Source organism: Primulina tabacum, chromosome 6 (genome assembly GCF_025594145.1).
Source record: "Primulina tabacum isolate GXHZ01 chromosome 6, ASM2559414v2, whole genome shotgun sequence".
NCBI classification, from domain to species: Eukaryota; Viridiplantae; Streptophyta; class Magnoliopsida; order Lamiales; family Gesneriaceae; genus Primulina; species Primulina tabacum.
Window position 1 is genome coordinate 22,140,427 of NC_134555.1, and position 17,265 is coordinate 22,157,691.

Below are 17,265 nucleotides of genomic sequence, written 5' to 3' on the forward strand. Positions count from 1 at the left end.
GAAACATTCAGAAATTTGAGGGCATAATTTAAGTGGTAAATGGGTTAGAATGACTTGTTAAGTTATGGTACAAATTGGGAAAATTTTGGTTAAGTTTCGGTCCGTTTCGGGTTATAAATCGAGACCCTGGTCCAAGTTTTAAAACGAATCGATTAAGTTATGATTTGGGTCGAGTTTACGTCTAAGAATGCTTATAATTATGTTTTGGGTTGATTTAAGGAGTTTGGTAAGATTCGGCTCAATTTAGAGGTCCAGGGGTGAAATGATAATTTTTTGGTTTCTAGGGGCAAATTGGTCATTTTGCACCCTGGGTGAGATTTTGGTCATGGCAGCGCCCTGAGCACAAATATATGATATTTTAAATGTTCATGCATCATTTTTACGATTTTTAAGCAATTATGATAAATATGTTGCATGCTTGGTTTAAAGGAAAAGTTAAGTATATGCATGTTTTTATTAAGTAATGAAAATGATGTTATTTTTGAAGGATGAGAATTGGTTGTGACTGACGATGTATATGTATACGATTACATGAGATATGATGAGCTGAGGCCCGGGCTCAGTGGACGAGTAATGTTGTCGCTGATGTCCCTCGCCGCCCGGTACTTTGGTTATACGTAGATGGATACATCGAATAGAGCTGATACGATAGAGCTGATACGAAAGTCATAACTAATGAACTGAATTCAATTAAAGGAAAATGTTTATGTTTATGATGACACGATGAGCTGTCTAGACACGTTTATGATGATATGAGATGACATGATTTGACACGACATGATTTTATACGACACATTTACGAATATGATGACATGATTTGACACGATATGATTTTACACAACACGTTTATGTTATGATTTTAAGTTCATGAAATATATGTTGAATATGATATTTTTCACTGCTGTGTGCTATGTATATGTACTTGTTATTCATGATACAGGTGTGTTGAGTCCTTAGACTCACTAGGCGTGTATGATGCAGGTGAGATTCATGATGAGGAGACTAGAGGTACCGAACTCTGAGTAGGAAGGCCTGGTGCGGCGACACGACCCGAGGACCGCATGTTTTCCGATTATAATTTATGAAATTGAAAGGAGATGAATGTTTTTATACGTGATGATATTAATATTTTTATTCGTTAAGTTTACGTATGATTTTGGATGAGTTTAAGTTTTTTTTAAAAAAAATATTCCGCACTTTTAAAAAAGAGTAGACGTTTCAGTTGGTATCAGAGCAAGGGTCCTGTATAGGGTTGTGTCACCGCCAGCTTCTGCCGCTCAGTCTTCAAGCCTCAAGTCCGTAAGTTTAAATGTTTTAAATGTTTTTAATGCTATCACCTGCATGTTTACATAATATACGTTTTACGGGACATGTTTATCTGTCGTTAATTTTTTAGATTAAATGCTTTAAAATTTTTATGTATGTTACGACATGAAATGAGAAATTATATGATTTTCATGTATGTTGGTTTTGTGGTGGAATTGGACATGATTAAGATTATGGCTAATTGGGCGTAGGGAAAGGTTGTGAATGAATTGACTATGTTAATTTTTTGGTTAGTAGTAGTGATGTTCTACTTATGGGTCATAAGTTAAACTTGACAATTATGAATGCTTTTGGGGGTTGTATATTTTCTAAAAAAAATACCGATGGTTCGAGGGTGCTAATTGAGTTAATTTTTAGGATATTATGTAAAGATTAATGATTCAAAGACTACGATGATTTTTGGAAGTATAAAGCATAGAGTTTATTTAGGATGCATGCTTTATCTAGTTGGGTTTAAGGATTGAATTGCACGAATTAAGAACTTTAAGGACTTAATTGCAATAACCAATAATTTGAGGATTTAAGTGCAAAAATAAAATTCTAATGGACTGTTTTCGAATTTATCGAATTTTGGGATCAAATTTTAGATTTTGAGAATTTCAATGTTTAATGATGCCAAGTCGAAAATTTTATATAAAAAAATAATAATAAAAAATACAAATTTCGAGGAGTTATAGGGCCAAAATTGTAATCTTCGAGAATTTTAAGGACCAAATTGCAAATTTTGAAATTTTGAGGATTAAATTCGAACTTTTGAGGAATACTTGGGTAAAAATATTATCGAGGTTATGAGAATTGATATTGGGTCTAATAATCTTAAGATTATTGAACTTTATGTTATGAGAAACCTATAAAATGAGATTAGGAACGTCAAGAACTTATGGGTAATTGTTGGATTCTAGAGATTAAGGACAAATTCGAATAATATTCGAGGAAAGTAAGAACTAATTTTGCAATTTTTAAGAAATTTGGGGATTTGTTAAGCAGTAAGTGAAAATTGAATGGTTTAACTGACAAGACTTTTCGGTGATTTGAGCTTGAAGAGATAATTAGAACTTGGTTATATCTGGATTATAATGTAATAAGGAATGACAATCAAAGGCATTGTAGGATGATTCAATATTGGGCTTGAAAATCTAAGTGTTAAAGGAATAACACAGTGGAAAAAAAAAAGAATTTAGAGTGATAACAATTTAAGGTAAAGTGATCATCTAGTTAAGTTATAAGATTAGACATTAAGTTAACTTATTTTTGGGAACTTAAGGTTTGATGTAGCATAAGTTTTAATCATGATCTTATGAGTTAAAAATTATATCTTCACTATGGTTAAATTTTTCTAGAAAGTTGGGCATGACTGATGGTTAAGGTATTTGGTAAACGCATGTAAGAATTGAGGTAGACACCTCGTCTCGAGGAATTGTTGGTAAGTCATTAAGAAACTCTAGAATAAGCGATTAAGTGTGTTGGAATTATGTTATCTAATACTATTTAGGTCGCCTAAGCTTGAATTTTAAGTTTATGGAATAGATGTTCGTACAAAAGTTTTGGGTGAAATAAAAACAAAAGGGAATTAATGGTGTTCCAACATAAGTTATCATTGAACGAATATTAAGATTTTTATCGAATAAGAAATCTAAAACTTTGATATGGAGATCCTGGAACTCTATGGGGTATATGTGAAGTTGAATTATTAGAGTTAGTCTAAGGATCCCATGGGATGACTTAATAAGTTTTATATGCTAGTATGTATTAAGCATCGAGGATACGTTAGAATGCAATATTCGTTTCAAGGAGGAAGGTCCAAGGGTCTTAGGCCTCAACTATATTGTAATTGGGAAGGGAATAATTTAAGCATGCAACTGATGCGAGAAGGGTTTTACTAATTAAGTAGAAGATCATTATTGTATAATTGGGTTTTATGGATTAATGTTATTCGAGTTTTAAGATTTGCAACAATTTTATATCCAGTATGTACTTGTAAATAGTAAGTTACGTAAGTTGGGGGCCGTAAGATAAAGATTCGATTCAAGGATCTTAGGCTAATATTATTATGGGGTTGAGATAAGGTTTAACTTTTAAGTGTATTCGCGAGGATAGAAGTCGATTAGAAAATTTTGGTGCTAAGGTTTCTTAAATCGAACTGCATAAATGCTAATGTAATAGGTCGATGAACATCGCGGGCATAATATAAGAAAAGTAAGGTGTGATAAGTTTGGACATGCATCTCTAGTCTGAGGAATTGCGGGAGAAGTCAAATTCGAGGTCATAGTAGAATAGAACTAAGTCACCCAAGTCGTTTTAAGTTGCGATTCGCAATTAAGGATTCAGTAGGCAAATTAATTAGGATTGAGGAGACGTAAGGACAACTCAACACTTACTCTGTCAGAGTAGCGCAGCAGAAGCGTGGACTATTGAGATTCTAGAATTAAGATCGTCTAAACTTTTTTTTTGTCTAGGGTAAGCGAATTTCGAGGACGAAATTCAATTTAAGGGGGGAAGATTGTAACGTACCAAAAATTTGAAAGTCCACATGAATCACGTGCATGTTAGTTATTAAATTTCTTTGATATTTTATTAAATTGTTTTAAACCATAAAATGCATGTTTCTTTCATTAATTTATGTTTAATATTTTTATGCATTTTATGCGTAATTAATGCATGATAGGATTTAATTCACGAAATTTTAGAAGTTCATGCATTAGGGTTTTTAGATGCATTTCACGCTCGAACGAGGATCGGAGACCGGATAATTTTCAGGAAAATTATTTTAATACATGATTAATTATTATAAATTAATATATGGTGTTTTAAGTGGATTTTTCAAATAATGGGATTTTACCGGGTATTCTTACCCACATGACTTTATTTTTAATGGATACGTGAATTTTATCGAATTGGAGGACTTTTAATTGGTTCGGCTAATATTTTCAAAACCTTTCCAACACGTAATATTTTCGAGAGAGCGTTTGAATTTAATGGGCCTACTTTTAAGCTTGATAGGCTTAAAACCCTTTTCAAACCCTTAATTATCATATAAGAACCCATTAATTATTTGATTAACTATCTAATTATTATATATTAAACCCTTAACCTCCCGTAACCCCCAACCCACAGCCGGTATACGTCCCATTCCCTCCAGATTTCCCACGGTTTCAGAGCTCAACAATTGAAGGCGTCGGTTCTCTCTTGGATTGCTAAAGAAAATCTTCTTCCGGGTCTCCCTCTTCTTGCTTTATTCACCAAATCATCCCCAGGCACGCTTGTTCTTTTTTTTTTAATGCATCATATACGCTGATAATATGTGTGTAGCATACGTAAAATCATGTAGATGTTTCGATCCATGCTCGTTTGTTCATCGGTGGTAGTAAGCATATGTTTTATTGTTCCACTTGTGAATTCCTCACGTTTCTTTGATCATGAATGCAAAGGGGCTGTCGAGTGATGTTGCTGAAGGGTCTCTTTCAGCGAGAGATTTACTGTCAATAAGAAGAAGTGAGATGGTGGTCGGTAAGCTAGAAACCGTGAGTTGTTGCTAAGAGTTGCTTCGGGTTTGAGTTCATCGAGTGAAAGGGGTAGGGACGGCGGTACATGGGCTTGAACTAAGCTATGTTTCGACCTTTTAAAGTCTAGAAAGATGTTAGAATTGGGTCACGGGTGTCTGGTTGAGGGAGAAGCTCGATCCTTGGGAGTTTAGTTTGATCGAGAGACAACATGCTAGTATTTATCGTTTGGGGTTTTGGTTGGTGCAGAGGCTTTAAGACTCGGTTAGGCATGGTTTAGGACCTTCATTAAGGTCTAAACGGTGAGCCTTACAAGCTGGACACGTTGTGGTAGAAGGTGCACCGAATGGTTAAGGGATTTTAGACAAGTGTTGGAATATAAGTGTTAAAGGGGGAGGGTGTGCCGAGAGTTTTATTGAAGGAGTAGGGTGCTGGCTGAAACATTCTGAAATTTGAGGGCATAATTTAAATGGTAAATTGTAGAACCCGATAAATCAGATTACGTATAGCCATACATAATTACTATTATTTAAATTAAAATGATTTCTTTTATACTTATGGAGTGTTTAAGGCATTTTAAAATTTGGTAAGTCATGATTATTTATTTTAATCGCAGGAGTTTAGTTTTACCTTGTCGGATAAATACGCGAGACCGGACTGGAGATGGAGAATTGAGATTAAATTTATAATAAGAAAATTTTTCTAAATATAATTTAATCCAAGGAATAATTTATTTTAATGTTAAATAATGTTTTAAGATTTATTTAAATTAATTGGATAAAAGTTATTAAATATGCTCTTCTATGTTCAATAGTTAATTAAAAGCCTAAATTAAAATGTGTAACCAATGGTGATAAATTAATCTAGGCCTAATATATTCAATAAATTACAACCTAACATTTCTATAATTAATTCTATGGACCAAGCCATGCCATGCAAGAAAATTATTACCCTAATTTAATTTATTAAATTCGTAAAATACATAATGGATATCTAAGACTTTAAGAATTTAAAATTCATTATTTAAGCAATATTCTTACATTGTTTTTGTTAGAGAATTTCGACCCCCTCCCTAGATCAATCCAACCATATCACACATCATTCCATATCTCACAAGCAACAAGGATAGAAAGATTTTTAATTGCCATTAAAACTCCCCATTTAATTGGCAACCTTCACCTCCATTACCTAGCCATTTTCCCTCACCCTACCTTCGAAAATTTCAGAGAAAACACTAGCTAGAAATCGTGAACTAGCAGTAAGAAAACAAGGAAAAAAAATACAACTCCGTTTCCGCCGCGCCGTGTTCGTCGTATTGATTTGTTTCTTTCAAAAACAAATTTCAGGCATGTATATACTGTTTTTTTCTCTTCAATCAAGTCCTATAGATATTTTAAAAAATCACATGTTCACAATTTAAGTAGCAATGAATTTGACAGCAAGATTTTTCGAAAATTCTGTGCAAGCACTTCTCGGCCGTTCCTCTATGCTTCACAGTTTGGGTGTTTTTGTGATTTCAGGAGGTTGGCTCGGTTCCAGGCGCTCAAGGCTGCATCTAGGCATGTACTAGAGTGGGTTAGAGTCATATCGGTTCATTAGTTCAAGTCCATGCACGCCAGAGGAAGGCTTGACAGCAACTCTTCCATAGTTGCAATTTTGAGTCTTGGTTTTTGATTGTTGGTTGTCTAAGGTGAGTGTTCAAAGCATGGTTGGTCCAAGGCCTGTAACCATGGTTGGAACCCTACCTTAGCATGTCTAGGACGTGACCAAGACACCATTTCAAGGCTTGGTACATGAATCCATCAACATTTTTAAACAACAAGACAAGTGCCCCACGGTTTCATTTTCTGATTTTTTTGTATGAGATGGTTTCAGATTTGGGGGTGTTGGGTGGATCTTGGCTGTATTTTAGCCCTTAGCCATGGTTTATACAACACTTCATCAAGTCTAGATCGAGACATTGTCGATTGTATGGCCACTGGAACGATGCAAGACAGCAAATAATTCAAATAATCGCACAACACAGAATTTTGATGCTCTCGGTCGAAGCTTTGTCTTGTCCTAGGTGTTTGCTTGGATTGTGGTTGGCCTAGTGCCCTTAGCCATGGTTTAAGCCACACCTTAGGATGTTGGTAAGAGATTCTGGTTGGTGGTTCAAGCTCCAATGGCCATTAGCCTCGTAAAAGAAGCATAGCAAGCGCAGCTGCTGCCATCGCACAATTGACAGCAGCACGGTTTCGGTGCAGGGGTCTTGTGCGAGTTCTTGATCGGCTTTTAGCCTATTGCCTTGGACTGGACAGTACCTCAATGAGTTAGGAAGGTCATGTTCTTGGCAGTTTGTGATTTGGTTAATTTTAGAGGTCGTACGAGAATTTACGGTGCAATGTGCTAAAGTGACTCTCGAAGGAGCGTTTTACAATTTTGGCCTCCATTCATTATGTTCGTGTATTACAGTCCTTATGAATAATATTCCATCGTGTTAGGTGTATTTTATTCATGACTAAACGATGGGTCGATGTTGGTTCGGGTTGGTACGGAGTCATAGTTGAAAAATTAGTTTGTTGGTCGCGTTTGTCTCATTTGTGGTTCGGATACGAAGTTTTTTTGCCAAGTTGAAATCATTTGCATGTTTCTCATGTTAGGATTAAGTCGCAGCAAGCCTTGGAACGATCCAACTCATTCAGGAAAAACAGAGTTATAATTATATTACGTGAATAAAATATAAAATGTTTATTTTTGAGATATATGCGATATGTCTTGTGGCCACCTCACGCTTATGGGATCTTTCTACCGGTGACTTACGACCGATTTACGATTATGTATGTGTAGGGACATCCAGTCCAAGGGCTGTGGTGATCTCTACCGCCCAATATACTGTGGTTTAGTCTGATCAGGCGCTCAAGTTATGTTATGGGCCACTTGCGTTGAAACATTATCTCTACCTGAAAAATCTCATTATGATATTTTATGACAGGGCTCCATCGAGCAAATCTTTTACGTACGATTTTCAGATATGCACGTATTTATAATTACTCATGACACGATTTTCACCTTACGCTTTACGATCCGACAATTTTACGATTACACAAAATTTTATGATATATTTACTTGTTATTCACGATGTATGCATGCTGAGTCTTTAGACTCACTAGACTTGATTGTTGTAGGTACTGATGAGGTTGAGACTGAGGGCGGGGACTAGTGAGCTAGCTTGGGTCAGCAGTAGTAGGAACCCGAGGACCTCATGTTTCAGTTTATTCATCTTTTTATGTTCAAACTCAGTTTTATTATGTTGAATAATTTTTAAGTGGTTGTTTTGAAACAAAATATTTACTTCCGCTGCTACTTTAAAATTAAATCTATTTACCAGTTTATTTTATGAATGATGCATGTTATTTATTTAAAGAAAAAAATTTTAAATAATTCCGCAAAATTACGAGTACGAAAACTGGCCTTTACATTTGGTATCAGAGCCTATGTTCTTGTAAAGGGTTGTACTACCACTGATCTCGAGAAGCTCATGAAGTCACGTCTTCAGTCTGTAAGTTTTACGTTTACGCATTTCGTTTAAAGCATGAAATATTTTAACGGCATGTTTTCATGAAATATTTTATGTTCAGATTATGATTATACAGTGTTTATTTAAATTTAAAGAAATAATAGAATTATGCATGTTGGTTACGTGTGGATTATGCATGGAACAGTATGCCTCCTAGACGCATTAACGATCGCACGAGAGATGAGGAGCATCGTCATGAGGACGGTGAGGATCATAGGCAGGAGAGAGATCTCTCGCCACCCCCTCCACCGGACATGAACGCCCAGATGTTAGCCGGAATGACACGGTTTTTCGCACAGTTTGCGGGGAACAATGCTGAGGTAGCCAGGCAGACGGGGCCTGAGGCTACCTATGAGCGGTTCATGAAGATGAGACCGAAGGAGTTCCCAGGGACGACAGATCTTATGATTGCCGAGGGCTGGATTAAGTCCCTTGAGGTTATCTTCGAATTCATGGAGCTTGGAGATGAGGATAGGGTTCGTTGTGCGACCTATCTGTTTGGAGGAGACGCTCGCTTGTGGTGGGAAAGAGCATCTGTAGCCCTGAATTTGGCCACTCTAAGCTGGACGCGCTTTACAAAGGTATTCTAATCTAAATATTTTACTGACGAGGTGCATTCCAGGTTGTCCAGGGAATTTATGACCCTGAGGCTGGGAGACATGACTGTTACGGAGTTTACCCGTAAGTTTGAGAGGGGTTTTCATTTCATACCACTGATTGCAAATGATGCTGGAGCCAAATTGAAGCAATTCATGGATGGTCTGCGGTCGATCTTGCGCCGCGATGTTAGGGTGGCTGGCCCTACTACCTATGATGTCGCGGTCTCCAGGGCTCTAGCTGCAGAGCAGGATCAGAATGATATTGAGAGAGATCGCCAGGGCAAGCGACCAGTCCAAGCGCCGCACCGCCCTCCTCACCAGCAGCATCAGAGTAAGAAGCATTTCCGCGGATCATCCAGGAACAGAGGACAGCAGCAGCAGGGACGGGTAGTCCCGAGGACCTCAGAGTATCCAGTCTGTGCTAAGTGCACATGTCGCCATGCTGGAGCTTTTATGTATGGCTCAAGGAAGTGCTACAAGTTTGGTAGTCCTGACCACTTACTGAAGAATTGCCCTCAGGGGAGTCTGCCAACCCAAGGCAGAGTTTTTGCTCTCCATACAGCTGAGACAAACCCGGAGACGATGCTCTTGACAGGTATCTTAAAGCTTTAAGTTCATATTTTAGATTTAATGTTTTGGGAGTCTGGGTTAAAATATTGAAGATATAATTGGTTATAGGATTGCATGTTCTAATCATTGTTACTTTCTGGAATTTAGAGTAGAAGAACTTTGATCTTCGCATGTCTATAACTTTCAAAATTATTGGTTTAGCATGATGTTCCAACCTTTCAAGGAAAATTTTTTTAGCTGGTTCAGCTACAAATGCCTTGATTGATTCAGAGGCTACTCATTCGTTCATTTCGGAGACCTTTGTGAATTTCCTCAAGGTCAAGACCATTGGGCTAGATATAGCGTATTCAGTAGTACTGCCTTCTGGAGAGAAGATGACAGCTACTAATGTGATCCGGGACATAGATCTTGAACTTCATGGTAGTCTTGTTTATGTGGATCTTATCGTATTGCCGATGCCAGAATTTGATATCATTCTTGGTATGGACTGGCTATTAAGGAACAAAGTTTTGATTTACTTCCAACGGAGATCTGTTCTAGTCCGACCTCTTGGGAGAGAGCAGCTCTTATTCGAACCAGACAGGTACTTTCCTTTACCGCGTATGATATCTTGTGTCCAGGCTAGGAAGCTCATGCATAAAGGGTGTCGAGCGTTTTTAGAAACTTTTTTATCTGTTCTCGAAGCACCCAGTCAGTCAGCCTCCGATATCCCAATTGTTAGGGACTTTCTAGATGTTTTTCCTAAGAACGTCTCTGGTATGCCACATGTGCGGGAGGTGGAGTTTTCTATTGGGCTTATGACAGGTACCGCACCGATCTCAAAAGCACAATACCGACTAGCACTGATAAAGATGACAGAAATCAAGAAGAAGATTCAGGAACTTCTTGACAAGGAGTTCATTCGCCCGAGTTTTTCACCATGGGGCATGCCATTCTTATTTGTGAAGAAGAAGGATGGTTCGATGAGGCTCTGCATTGATTACGTGTAATTGAACAGAGTTACAGTGAAGAACAAATTCCCACTTCCGGGATTGAAGATTTATTTGATCAGTTGCAGGGAGCTTCAGTATTCTCAAAGTTTGATCTGCGTTCTGGTTATCACCAGTTGAGGGTGAAAGACTTCGATGTTCTCTAGACTGCTTTTAGGACTCGTTATGGCCACTTCGAGTTCCTTGTGATGCCGTTTGTTTGACGAATGCGCCAGCGATCTTCATGGATCTCATGCATCGCTTATTACAGCCGTATCTTGATCAGTTCTTGATAGTATTCATAGACGACATTCTCGTCTACTCAAAGAATCATGAGGAGCACAGCAGACATTTGATCACCTCAGTATTGCAGACCTTGCAAAAGCACAAGTTATTCTCAAAGTTCAGTAAGTGCGAGTTCTGGTTAGAGAAGGTGGCGTCCTTAGGCCACATTGTTTCTAGCAGCGGTATTTAGGTAGACCCAGCGAAAGTTGCAGCAGTCAGATATTGGGTTGTGCCACAGGATGCATCAGATATCCGAAGTTTCCTTGGGCTAGTAGGATATTATCGGAAGTTTATTCAGGGATTCTCCTCTATCGAAATTCCACTCACGTCGTTGACAAAGAAGAATGCTAAGTATGTGTGGAACGATGAGTGTCAGAAGAGATTTCGATACTTTGAAACAAGCTCTTATTTCAGCACCAGCATTGGCCATGCCTTCAGGACCCGGAGATTTCGATTTGTATACCGATGCTTCGAAACTTGGTTTGGGCGCAGTTTTGATGGAGCATGGGAAGGTGATAGCATATGCTTCTCGTCAGTTGAAGATCCATGAGAAGAATTACCCTACCCATGATCTAGAGTTGGCAGCCGTAGTATTTGCCTTGAAGATTTGGAGGCATTATTTGTATAGAGAGAAGTGCCAGATCTTTACCGCTCATAAGAGCCTCAATTACTTCTTTATGCAGAAAGAGTTGAATATGCGTCAGAGGGATTGGTTGGAGCTAGTGAAGGATTATGACTGTGACATTAGCTACCACCCTGGCAAAGCTATTGTAGTTGTGGATGCATTGTGCAGGAAAGTCGCAGTGATGGCTCATATGGCGAATCTTTCGCATTTCTTGAACTTTGAGCCGTTGCAGCTCACTCCAAACCTTTCTTATGAAGAAAGACCAGTGCAAATTTTAGACAGACAGTAAAAGAAGCTTCGGAACAAACTGGTTAAGCTAGTGAAGGTCAAATGGCTTAATCATTCGGAGGAAAAAGCTACATGGGAATCTGAGCCAGAGATGAAGAGTCGATATCCCGAGTTATTCGAAAAGTTTTAATTTCGAGGACGAAATTTTTTTTAAGGGGGGAGAGTTGTAGAACCCGATAAATCAGATTACGTATAGCCATGCATAATTACTATTATTTAAATTAAAAATGATTTCTTTTATATTTATGGAGTGTTTAAGGCATTTTAAAATTTGTTAAGTCATGATTATTTATTTTAATCGCAGGAGTTTAGTTTTACCTTTTCGGATAAATACGCGAGGCCGGAATGGAGATGGAGAATTGAGATTAAATTTATAATAAGAAATATTCCTAAATTTAATTTAATCCAAGGAATAATTTATTTTAATGTTAAATAATGTTTTTAAGATTTATTTAAATTTAATTGGATAAAAGTTATTAAATAAGTTCTTCTATGTTCAATAGTTAATTAAAAGCCTAAATTAAAATGTGTAACCAATGGGGATAAAATAATCAAGGCCTAATATATTCAAGAAATTACCACCTAACATTTTAATAATTAATTCTATGGACCAAGCCATGCCATGCAAGAAATTTATTACCTTAATTTAATCTATTAAATTAGTAAAATACATAATAGATATATAAGACTTTAAGAATTTAAAATTCATGATTTAAGAAATATTCTTACCTTGTTTTTGTTAGAGAATTTCGGCCCCCTCCCTAGATCAATCCAACCATATCACACATCATTCTATATCTCACAAGCAACAAGGATAGAAAGATTTTTAATTTCCATTCAAACTCCCCATTTAATTGGCAACCTTCACCTCCATTACCTAGCCATTTTCTTTCCTTACCTTCAAAAATTTCAGAGAAAACACTAGCTAGAAATCGTGAACTAGCAGTAAGAAAACAAGGAAGAAAAATACAACTCCGTCTCCGCCGCGCCGTGTTCGTCGTATTGATTTGTTTCTTACAAAACCAAATTTCAGACATGTATGTACTGTTCTTTTCTCTTCAATAAAGTCCTATAGATATTTAAAAACATCATATGTTCACGATTTAAGCAGCAATGAATTCGACAACAAGATTTTTCGAAAATTCTGTGCAAGCACTTCGCTGTCGTTCCTTTATGCTTCACGGTTTGGGTGCTTTTGTGATTTCAGGAGGTTGGCTCGGTTCCAGGTGCTCAAGGCTGCATCTAGTCATGTACTAGAGTGGGTTAGAGTAATGTTGGTTCATTACTTCTAGTCCATGCACGCCAGAGGAATGCTTTACAGCAACTCTTCCATAGTTGCAATTTTGAGTCTCGGTTTTTGATTGTTTGTTTTCTAAGGCGAGTGTTCGAATCATGGTTGGTCCAAGGCCTGTAACCACGGTTGGAACCCTCCCTTAGCATGTCAAGGACGTCACCAAGACAAACTTTCAAGGCTTGGTACACGAATCCATCAAGATTTTTAAACAACAAGACAAATGCCCCACGGTTTCATTTTTTGATTTTTTTGTATGAGATGGTTTCGGCTTTGGGGATGTTGGGTGGATCTTGGCAGGATTTTAGCCCTTAGCCATGGTTCACACAACACTTCATCAAGTCTAGATTGAGCTATGGTTGATCGTATGGCCACTGGAACGATGCAAGACAGCAAGATAATTAAAATAATCGCACAACACAGAATTTTGATGCTCTCGGTTGAAGCTTTGTGTTGTCCTAGGTGTTTGCTTGGATTGTGGTTGGCCTAGTGCCCTTAGCCATGGTTCAACCCTCACCGTAGAATGTTGTTTAGAGACTTTGGTTGGTGGTTCAAGCTCCAATGGCCATTAGCCTCGTAAAAGAAGCATAGCAAGCGCAGCTGCTGCCATCGCGCAATTGACAGCAGCACGGTTTCGGTGCAGGGGTCTTGTGCGAGTTCTTGGTTGACCTTTAGCCTATGGCCTTGGATTGGACAGTACCTCAATGAGTTAGGAAGGTCATATTTTTGGCCGTTTGTGATTTGGTTAAGCTTAGAGGTCGTACGAGAGTTTACGGTGCAATGTGACAAAGTGACTCTCGAAGGAGCGTTTTACGATTTTGGCCTCCATTCATTATGTTCGTGTATTACTGTCCTTATGAATAATATTCCATTGTGTTATGTGTATTTTAATCATGACTAAACGATGGGTCGATATTTGTTCGGGTTGGTACGGAGTCATGGTTGAAAAATTAGTTTGTTGGTCGCGTTTGTCTCATTTGTGGTTCGATTACGAAGTTTTTTTGCCATGTTTAAATTATTTGCATGTTTCTCATGTTAGGATTAGGTCGCAGCAAGCCTGAGAACGATCCAACACATTCGGTAAAAACAGGGTTATAATTATATTACGTGCATAAAATATAAAATATTTATTTTTTAGATATATGCAATATGTCTTGTGACCTCCTCACGCTTATGCGATCTTTCCACCGGTGACATACGACCGGTTTACGATTATGTATGGGTACGTACATCCAGTACAAGGGCTGTGATGATATCTACCGCCCAGTATACTATGGGTTACTCTGATCAGACGCGCACGTTATGTTATGGGTCACTTGCGTAGAAACATTATCTCTACCAGAAAAATCTCATTATGATATTTTATGACAGGGCTCCATCGAGCAAATCTTTTACGTACGATTTTCAGATATGCACGTATTTATAATTACTAATGACACAATTTTCACCTTACGCTTTACGATCCGACATTTTTACGATTATATGAAGTTTTATGATATATTTACTTGTTATTCACGATGTATGCATGCTGAGTCTTTAGACTCACTAGACTTGATTGTTGTAGGTACTGATCAGGTCGAGACTGAGGACGGGGACCAGTGAGCTAGCTTGGGTCAGCAGTAGTAGGAACCCGAGGACCTCATGTTTCAGTTTATTCATCTTTTTATGTTCAAACTCAGTTTTATTATGTTGAATTATTTTTAAGTGGTTGTTTTGAAACACAATATTTACTTCCGCTGCTACTTTAAAGTTAAATCTATTTACCAGTTTTTTTATGAATGATGCATGTTATTTATTTAAAGAGAAAAATTTTAAATAATTTCGCAAAATTACGAGTACGAAATACGTCCCTTTACATAAATGGTTTAGAATGACTTGTTAAGTTATGGTAAAAGTTGGGAAAATTTTGGTTAAGTTTCGCTTCGTTTCGGGTTAAAAATCGAGACCCCGGTCCAAGTTTTAAAACGAATCGATTAAGTTATGATTTGGGTCGAGTTTACGTCTAAGAATACTTATAATTATGTTTTGAGATGATTTAAGGAGTTTTGTAAGCTTCGGGTCAATTTTAGAGGTCCAGGGATAAAATGATAATTTTTGGGTTTCTAGGGGCAAAATGGTCATTTTGCACCCAGGGTGAGATTTTGGTCATGGCAGCGCCGTGAGCACAAATATATAATATTTTAAATGTTCATGCATCATTTTTACGATTTTTAAGCAATTATGATAAATATGTTGCATGTTTGGTTTAAAGGAAAAGTTAACTATATGCATGTTTTTATTAAGTGATAAAAATGATGTTATTTTTGAAGGATGTGAATTGGTTGTGACTGACGATGTATATGTATATGATGACATGATATATGATGAGCCGAGACCCGCGCTGTACTGTGGTTATACGAGATGGATCCATCGAATAAAGCTGATACGATTGAGCTAATACGAATGTCACAACTAATGAAATGAATTCAATTAAAATAAAATGTTTCAAGTTTATGATGACACGATGAGCTGTCTTGACACGTATATGATGATATGAGATGAAATGATTTGACACGACATGATTTTATACGACACATTTACGAATATGATGACATGAGATGACATGCTTTGACACGATATGATTTTACACAACACGTTTACGTTATGATTTTAAGTTCATGAAATATATGTTGAGTATGATATTTTTCACTGCTGTGTGCTATGTATATGTACTTGTTATTCCTGGTACAAGTGTGTTGAGTCCTTAGACTCACTAGGTATGTGTGATGCAGGTGAGCTTTATGATGAGGAGACTGGAGTTACCGAAATCTGAGTAAGCAGGCCTGGTGAGGCGACACGACCCGATAACCGCATGTTTTCAGCATTATAATTTATGAAATTGAAAGGAGATGAATGTTTTTAGAAGTGATGATTTTAATATTTTTATCCGTTTATGTTTACATATGATTTTTGGCGAGTTTAAGTTTTTTTTTAAAAAAAATATTCCGCACTTTTAAAAACGAGTAGACATTTCACGAGCACACTCTTTAACCACATGGCCTTTAACAACGGTTTTACAAAACCTATGATAACAATTTTTCACCGTCGTCTTTAGATGTCTACGACAATGGTTTTTCACCGTTGTCTTTGTGCGCACTCTTTAACCACATGGCTTTTAACAACGGTTTTACAAGACATATGACAACGGTTTTTCATCGTTGTCTTTAGCCTTTTTTTAGTGATAGATTAAACATTTTTCATTCCATTATATATGTTTCCAATTTTAATCATATACGTATACGTTTTCTTTTTATTGAATTTGGATTTTTAATTGCGACTTTCGTATTAGCTGAAGGTTGATGGATCTATCTACGTGTAACTACAGTACTGGGCGGCGGGGATATCAGCGATACTCTTACCTGTCAACTGAGCCTTGGCCTTATATATCATCGTATCATCATTGTGAGACCCCGAAAATAAAATAGTATTCATGGCATTTTTGTAAATAAGTTGAAAAATATTCAATATATTTTCATGGCATTTTCGTAAATAGGTTGAAAAATAATGAATTAATTTTAAGGGCAAAATGGTAATTAGCAACATATCTTGGTCAAATGAAGTCCAAATGATTTGAGATTTGGATATGACGTAGAAAACTAAAAGATATAGAAGTTTCATGTTTTGAGTTTTAGAAAATTTGATCGTTTGACTGGTTCAAAGGGATATACCGATGTTAAAATTTTAAATAATATATATTATATTATAATATAATATTAATAAAATAAAATAAAATAATATAATATAATATTAAAAAAAATTAAAAAAAAAAGAAAAGGATAAATTTCAAACTTCCGTGAATGAACAGAGGGAGAAATAGAGTTGTTAATTTCTTTTCGATGTTGCGACTTATCGATTTATCCAATCGACGAACCGATTTCAGTTATGAGATCCTTAACACGAGATATTCAATTTGAGATATAAATTTTATATTTTTGGTGATATTTGAAATTCATCGATTTTTGTAATAAATCCGATAAATTGTTAAATTATACAGAAATTGAAGATTATTGAGTAGTGTATGATTTTAACGAAATAGAGAAGATTATAGTGATGTTGTTTTGAATTATTCCTAATTTATTATAATTAGGGAATTTTAATCATTGGATTGAGATTGAAGAATTGTTTCTTAGTTATTATTAATTCTGATTATTATGTGGTAGACTAATCGACAAGAAACTAAGGAATTGAATTATGTTATGATTTCGACTGGAAACG